Source organism: Glandiceps talaboti, chromosome 13 (assembly GCF_964340395.1).
Source record: "Glandiceps talaboti chromosome 13, keGlaTala1.1, whole genome shotgun sequence".
NCBI lineage: Eukaryota > Metazoa > Hemichordata > Enteropneusta > Spengelidae > Glandiceps > Glandiceps talaboti.
In genome coordinates, this window is record NC_135561.1 from 11,329,844 (window position 1) to 11,338,420 (window position 8,577).

Genomic DNA, 8,577 nt, shown 5'->3' on the forward strand with positions numbered 1-8,577 from the left:
AAAGCTCTCAAAATGATACAGTATTATTAAATTCCATTAATAATATCGTATGACCTACACGACACAAAGTTAAGTAGGTTGTCGAAAAATAATAATACATAACAAACAACCTTTTGCACAAACATTTCACAATAAAATCCTAAACTATGGAGTTTTACTCCAAAAATGAAGTCGAAATACAGGCAGGAAATTGCTAGTATTGATAAATTTTGTAATTCATCCATCACTCCATAGTGTTCCTGAGCGATATATACACACACACACACACACATATATATATATATATATATATATATATATATATATATATATATATATATATATATATATATATATATATATATATATATATATATATATATATATATATATATATACGTTTGTTTCTTTATATCAACCAATATGTATAGTTTACTCAGTGGTTATCATGTGGTCATGTGATAATAATATTGGCAATCATTGAGGTCATTCTATTAAGGTTCAGGAAGTAGAAATCATAATGTGACCTTGCAAGTTGTAGAAATTGATAGATAGAACGTGATGTGAATGATGTATGCTTTCAGTTACTGCCAACTACAACCTACACTCTGACTTTCATTACGGCCAGTGTACGATGAATTGGTCCCAGGAATAATAAAATGTTTGATACTAACATCTCGTCGAAAGAATTTTTCCTTTTCCTCATCTCTTTCTGTCTCTCTCTGTCCCTGTCTGTCTGTCTGTCCATCCTCCCCTGTCTGTCTGTCTGTCTGTCTGTCTGTCTGTCTGTCTGTCTGTCTGTCTGTCTGTCTGTCTGTCTGTCTGTCTGTCTGTGTCTGTCTGTATGTATACATGTGTGTGTGTGTATGTCTGTCTGTCTGTCTGTCTGTAGCTCTCTCCCTCTCTCTCTCCCTCTCTCCCTCTCCCCCTCTCCCTCTCCCCCTCTCTCCCCTCCCCCCTCTCTCTCTCACTCTCACTCTCTCTCTCTCTCTCTCCCCCCCTCTCTCTCTCTCTCTCTCTCTCTCTCTCTCTCTCTCTCTCTCTCTCTCTCTCTCTCTCTCTCTCTCTCTCTCTCTCTCTCTCCCTCTAACAGGTAGGGATTAATTTGTATGGCTATTTGGGAACCACTTCAAAAGTGTTGCTTTGTATTGTTGTTCATGTAAGCCTGTATTTGTAATTTGAATCCGCTACCGTACATCTGTACCCATCACCCAGCCAAGTACCCCCCCCCCCCACACACACACACCAACCAGGTTCAGAACTGTGCCTTCCTATAAAAGATAACGTAGTACAAACAAGAATTTCAATGCTCATTTTCTGAACGTGCTATTTAGCAAATTATCGCTGTCTTTTCAAATTAACCAGTTGTTGTAAACAAAAACTGTAGTAACTCCGGCTACTTTCTCTTCATTAATAACTGATATTCATTAATATCAGACATTTATTTTTTCTCAAACATCAACAACTAAAGAAAGGAAAAGGAAAAGTGACAAAAATATTTAAATGCAATTAAAAATTTAAAAAAAAATATTGAAAAACTATCAGGTTTTAACTTACCAGTGTGTGATTAGGAACTGTTCTACCACCGCCAAATAGTCTGTGAACAGAACAGTACGGTAATCTGCACTCTCCGTACCTGGCACACTAAAAGCTTCGTACCACCACTGGTACGCCAAATACCAGCGTATCAAATATCCGATGATTAAGTCGGAAACTTCTTCGCCGGAAATTATGTTAACTTGGAGTTTTCCATCATTGTTGTAGCGGGATAAAAAATTATGACTTTGGTATTATTAACATCTTTCTGCTCCATTGTTTATGTGCATTGTGTTGTTTTATTTAGTTTGCTAACGACTACAGAGGTATTTTAACAACATAACATTAGAACACAAATTGGGTTTTGTTAGTTCAAAGGGAGTTTACATTATTTGCCTTGGTATGAAAAGAAATTAAATTTGCACAGGTGTTCGTAAGTTCATAAGCCCAAACTTACAATTCTTACAAAACCATTTAATGAAGGTAAGTACGTCTGTATGTATTGCGACGACTGTTTAGTTATAAAGTCTTTTAAATATATCCTAACATGTACATAGACGTGAATCATTAAAATGCATACGATAAAACATTACAGTGTATATTCAAAGCGCCTCTATTATGTAGATCATTTTTTTTCAATACTATCTGACGTTGAAAAGAAAATGAAATACATCTGATTAGTTTATAACGTTTGTAAAAAGTAAACGATTGTGCTTTCAAATCTTCATCAACTTTTTCTTGCTTCGTCAATTTTTAATTAAAACTTTTCATTAAGATGATAAAATTCAAAAGGTTAAAAGTGTTCCATAATTACCTTTCTTCATCCAACTTTTAATTAAATTCCTTACTCTACTTTAACTCTAGAGATGTTAATGGTGTTGATAATAACACAAACATGCTAATTTCTAAGTAATTGATGACAATACTGTCAGACATTCCATTTTAATAACTCTCAGGTCAAAGTTATCAGGCTCAACATAAATAGACCGGGAAAATCTTGTTTGTTTTCTTTGAGAAACGGAATTCAAAGTTAATTAAGTATAATTTACATACAGCTGAAGTCTTCCTGGTATGTTTATACCAAAGTGAGTATATAACACACAATGTCACAGTTACATCCATACAGAACACCAGCCAACCAACCAACTCACTCGCTCGCTCGCTCGCTCTCTCACTCACTCACTCACTCACTCACTCACTCACTCACTCACTCACTCACTCACTCACTCACTCACTCACTCACTCACTCACTCACTCACTCACTCACTCACTCACTCACTCACTCACTCACTCACTCACTCACTCACTCACTCACTCACTCACTCACCTGAGATAAAAAAAACGCTGCAAAACAGACAAGGGGAAATGTAATTCAACTATGACACTGAAACTAAGCTATGCGTAGTTTTCTATATTTGCCCATGTATATATTAGACGTGCTCCAAAATATTTCAATACAAACGTTTTCAGACACATGATGTAACTTGCATGAGTGCCTTGCAATGATTATAAACTCTTTATTTAGTCCTAGTGTGTATACATTCCTATTAGAAAATTGACGTTCCCACACGGTTGCACATTATTAGTTCATTTCATGTAGACAAAAATTAGCAAAGAAACTATTCATTCAATCTTGTCATGTTGAAGTGTAACATATGCAGTAATTGATTGATTTCTGCATCGAACAGAAATAAATTCTGTATATACAAACGTTTATATGAATTCGACCTCCTATAAATTATTGGAGGGGAAATTAATTTTAATAAAGGTGATGATCCGATACTCATAATTAACAGTCTATTTCTCATTTATTTCTGATTACTTTCATTATATTTTGGTAGAATAACATTGCTGTTAGCTACAATTGTAATCTGATATTTTGATTATCTTAGTGGCCTCTTTTAACTTTGACGAATTGCTACGGTAACGTGGTAAATTACCCTTAGCATGGAAGGTCAGTTCATTAGGTTTTTAATCTATCGATAACTTGGCCATAACATTGTCATGTTAGTATATAGTTCCCCCCATGGAAACACCCCTTATGGTAAAATGGTATCAACCGTATGCATACTACTCTAATAGCATGTGTCACAATGAAAGACCCTTTGCTTTCTGATTTTTTTTTTCGTTTACCAAAAGTATTACATAATAATAAATAGCTATATGTTGGACACCAATTCCTTACAATTGATTCTGCCTGATTTACTTAGAAGAGAAATGCTCATTTGTTATCTTAAAGGCCCATGTAAGATTACGATTACACGGTAGGTGAGAAAAACAGTTGTCTGCTCGCAAAACTACTTAAAAGATTGGCCATTGACAAAAAGTAGTCTTATCTAATCCATATGCCTCCTCTGATAACACTGATGCCAGAGCCTGGGATTGAATCATGGGCCATTAACGTTGCATACTAACATCCGGGACCAAATCACTGAACTTTTTATATTTATAACGGTACTGATTTGGAATGATCTGAATTTTGTTCGTCACGAAAACATTGTATGAGACGTAAAAAAACATTTACCGCCTAATTGAACGTCTACAGTCTCTCTAGTTGGCAGTAGATATTATTCCCCAGATAGTTTAATTCTTGAATTCAGCAGAAGGAAATATGAATGACATAAGGGGCCCTGTCACTACGAGTTAACAACGAGTAGCGGCAATACCCTTATGTCGTGAATGCTCTCTCCAGAAAAAAAAATGTTTGGAATAATTGCATAATACTGAATTGTAACTTTATAAGCATAATATACGGAAGCATGATATTTTGACTCATAGCTTAAAGTGATGGCCATGTGTGAATTAGAACCAAGTTTGTTTTTGTAACTTAATACATTGCAAAGATCTAAACAAAATGTGGAAAAAGTTTGTTATTGTACGTACAATAACGAACTTTTTACACATATATTTCATTGATCTTTTGCAATGCATTGAGTTCCAAACAAGGACTTGGTATATGTTGTTTCACGTTGATTTTTTTAACCGTGATAAAATTGATAAAAATCAAAAAAATAAATACCCAATCCTCATCCATATGGCAACTTTAAGCGCCACAGAACCCACGACATGAACGCTCCTTTATCAATATTCTGCCGAAGTTGTTTTCATTTGCAGACTGATTGTCACTTATGGGCCACCGTAGTTGATTGTTTGTAAATCTAGCGTTGAATGATGAGACTTTCAAGAACACCACGGTATTACAATAATTATTTATTTAAGCGGTGCGAGTTAAAGTAAACTATTGAAACGGGCGGGCGTCTGTATCTCATTTTGTTCTGACAATATATTCGGTTGTAGTTCCAATTGCATTCATTACTCACTTTCAATGTTCTATGCCGTATACTAGAATCCATATCCCGTATAATTTACGTTATTTAATCAGAACACGCCGGTGTGAGCAACACGTAATGTACACTTCATAGTGACAGTGGCTACACGAACCTTTTATTAATTTGAAATCGCTCCATCAATCGACCGATGAAATGTTAAGAGGATATTAGCAAACAACGCTAAAAATAACATTTAAGGACAAACATATCCATCAACACACGTTTCACAAATCGATTGACATTCAATAAACTATCTCTGTGACAAAACGTGTATTCGCTTTATTAGTTTAGTAAATTATGAAAACTTATAATCTATGTCCCCCGTTGGCATATATAATTTTTTTCTGCAAATTGGTAATTTCTCAGAAAACCACCATCGATCATGTATATACGAGTGATTCTAGGGTTGCGAAAATTCGTCGAATGCGAGATAGATAAACACAGACAGACAGACGGAGACAGAGAATCAGAGAGAGACGGAGATACAGATAGATAGATAGATAGATAGAGAGAAAGAGATAGAGAGAGAGAGCGAGCGAGAGAGAGAGAGAGAGAGAGAGAGAGAGAGAGAGAGAGAGAGAGAGAGAGAGAGAGAGAGAGAGAGAGAGAGAGAGAGTTGTAGGCTAGGATGATAAAGGCAGGAAGGAAGAGAAAGTGATAACGTGGACGAGTAGGGACAGGGAAGGTATGTTAAAGGATGTATCGATCACTGTGGCCTACAAAACATCTCAACACATGATGGAATACGGTCGTCTACGAAATGTACCACGGTGCAATTTGTAAGAAAAAAAGCGATTAAGAGATTATACAGTATAAAATGAAATCAAATGAAATTGACACTACTGAAATATCACTAGTATTCTATATTTCAATCAATGCATCATATTATATAACCTGAATAAGGAGAACGTTTTATTTGAAGGGGGAAATGAAATAGAAAGAACATACAAAAAGACAATGGGATGGCATGAGAGGGGGAGGTGGGGTTGTGGTCGGGAATGGAAGCAGTTAGGGGGGGGGGGGGTGGATCCGTTTACGACAATAAGACACAACAAATAACTACGCCGACCTAATATTCCAAATGGTGACAAATGTCTTTTTTTTTTACCGAACTAGTGATGAAGCAGCATTTATTTCAAGTTCAAGAGTACAATTGCTATTATAAATAAACTTTAATTTCGTCCTGTTGATAGGTAGTAATAAATATATACTGATCATGTTACCTTATGTGACATTAATAATATGAACTTTGCTATGACAGACGGTGATTTACGAGTGATGAAGTGATTGTTTGTAACGAGTTCAGGTTCATTTGAGAAATGGTAATAAATCAAGATAACACATACATTTGTACTTGCCCTAGGCAGAATGTCAAAACATGACGCAGGGGAGAGAGAGAGAGAGAGAGAGAGAGAGAGAGAGAGAGAGAGAGAGAGAGAGAGAGAGAGAGAGAGAGAGAGAGAGAGAGAGAGAGAGAGAGAGAGAGAGAGAGAGAGAGAGAGAGAGAGAGAGAGAGAGAGAGAGAGAGAGCGAGGGAAGTGACACGGATAGGCAGACAGACTAACAGAAGGACGGAAGGACGGACAGAGAAAGATATTTCGTTCAATCATTTAGGAAATACATTTTATGATTTTATTATAAAAATGCAACACAGAAAGTGAACAGACCAAAGGGTTTTCCCCGATGACAAATTATATTATTTCAAAAACCATACCAATTTCACTTTGTCACTTTTCGTCCAAAACATCAGCGTAACACAAAATATCATACAACTAGTGTCGGACTCTGTATTTCTACAGTGACAATTCTGTATCGTCAATTTTGTGACCTTTCTTCAAAACATAGCAAGTAATTCAAATCTCGTTATTCACTGGTTATTTATTTGCAATGAAAGTTCCTTTCATTATTGCTTTTCTATTCGCCAGTTACTAACTTGATGTTCCGGCAGATAACCCATGTCCATTCAATTATAGAAATAAGTACATGTTCAAGTTCATTCATGTACATTTCTTTCACATATTATCTTTCTATAATTAAACTGTCATTGAAATCTACAAACGTTGGTAGATTGAACATTGAATATATTTTCAAACTATTTACTTAAATGGAAAGTCCCTGGAACTGAATGAAAGGAGGTCACATATTGAAATAATATGAATTGGACATAACTCGTCCATGCTCTTGTGAAATTAACACCTTGTCGAGATTTCATACATTAACACAATCACACATAAAAGCACGTACATGGTGAATCACATTTCATACACGCTGTTAATGTGATTGAAATAGACACAAGTATAAAGGTATCACACGGAGACAGCGCCCTCTTGGTGTCGACGACACGCCGAGAAGGAAATGAAAACGTAGATATGTGTTCCCTCGACAGCCGATTCATTTTGATACGTTAGGTTGAATTAAAAAGTGATGACAGCTTGCAATAACGCTGAATGATTAGAGAATCTGGATCCGATTTAGGAGTTAATGGGATAAAACATCACTGTTGTTTGAGAATGTTGTAATGCAACTGTAAACTTAGTGACCAAATCGAAAACCAGCTCGAATCATCCATTTAAAAAAAAGAAAAAAAAAGTGCACAATAGATTGTTCCCATCTTATCTAGTATTCATTCTCCTGTTAAGGATTTTGTATTAATTTTCACGTAATAAATTCTAATTCAGAAATAAGAAATATTTTGTTATATTCCAACTACACTGTAGCTATGTCGTGTATTAATTAATCTTAGGCGACCAATTAATCTTAGGCAACGGAGGAGATCATAATGTACCCATAGTTGTCTTTATCTAAGGAAACATTAATATATCTGTACGTGGCCATGGTGAGACCCAGTATTTGATACAGAATTAAGGTATGGAGGCAGTTTGATACTTACTCTGGTAACGTTCATGTCGCTGGTCTGTCTGTCTGTCTGTCTGTCTGTCTGTCTGTCTGTCTGTCTGTCTGTCTGTCTGTCTGTCTGTCTGTCTGTCTGTCTGTCTGTCTGTCTGTCTATTTATTTATTTATTTATTTAATTATTCATTTATCTATTTATTTATCTATTTATTTATGCTTGAAAGTTTCTAAACTAGAGACCTGCCTCTTGTCTAGTGGTCGATGTTTGCACAGCATGTAGTGGGAATTGGTTCCACCACCAAAATATCTCTGAGTGTATTTTTCGAATTTATGGTATTCAATAAATGAATTGATAGCTTTAAATCAATCAATCAATCAATCAATCAATCAATCAATCAATCAATCAATCAATCAATCAATCAATCAATCAATCAATCAATCAATCAATCAATCAATCAATCAATCAATCAATCAATCAATCAATCAATCAATCAATCAATCAATCAATCAATCAATCAATCAATCAATCAATCAATCGACGAATAGATAGATAGATTTGCCCAAAACACAGCGAGTGATAATGTTTTGAACATACTTTGCATACAACCACGGTTCGTGTCCTCATCGGGTCGTCGTGTACTGAGTGGTTGTCGTCAACAAAAGAGTTAGTCGCCAGACAATGGCATCAAAGGTCATCTCAGACTAGGACCCCATTGAATAGGACAATAAAATGACGTTAGCTTGACAGAGGAGCTACGGTGAAAGGCCATGAAAACAGGCGATGCTTTCACTGCATGTAAATCAGATACTCAATAAGGGTGTCGAGCGACCCTAGTAACTACCGCCTATATAAATAAACGTCGAGTATATGCATACTTTTTT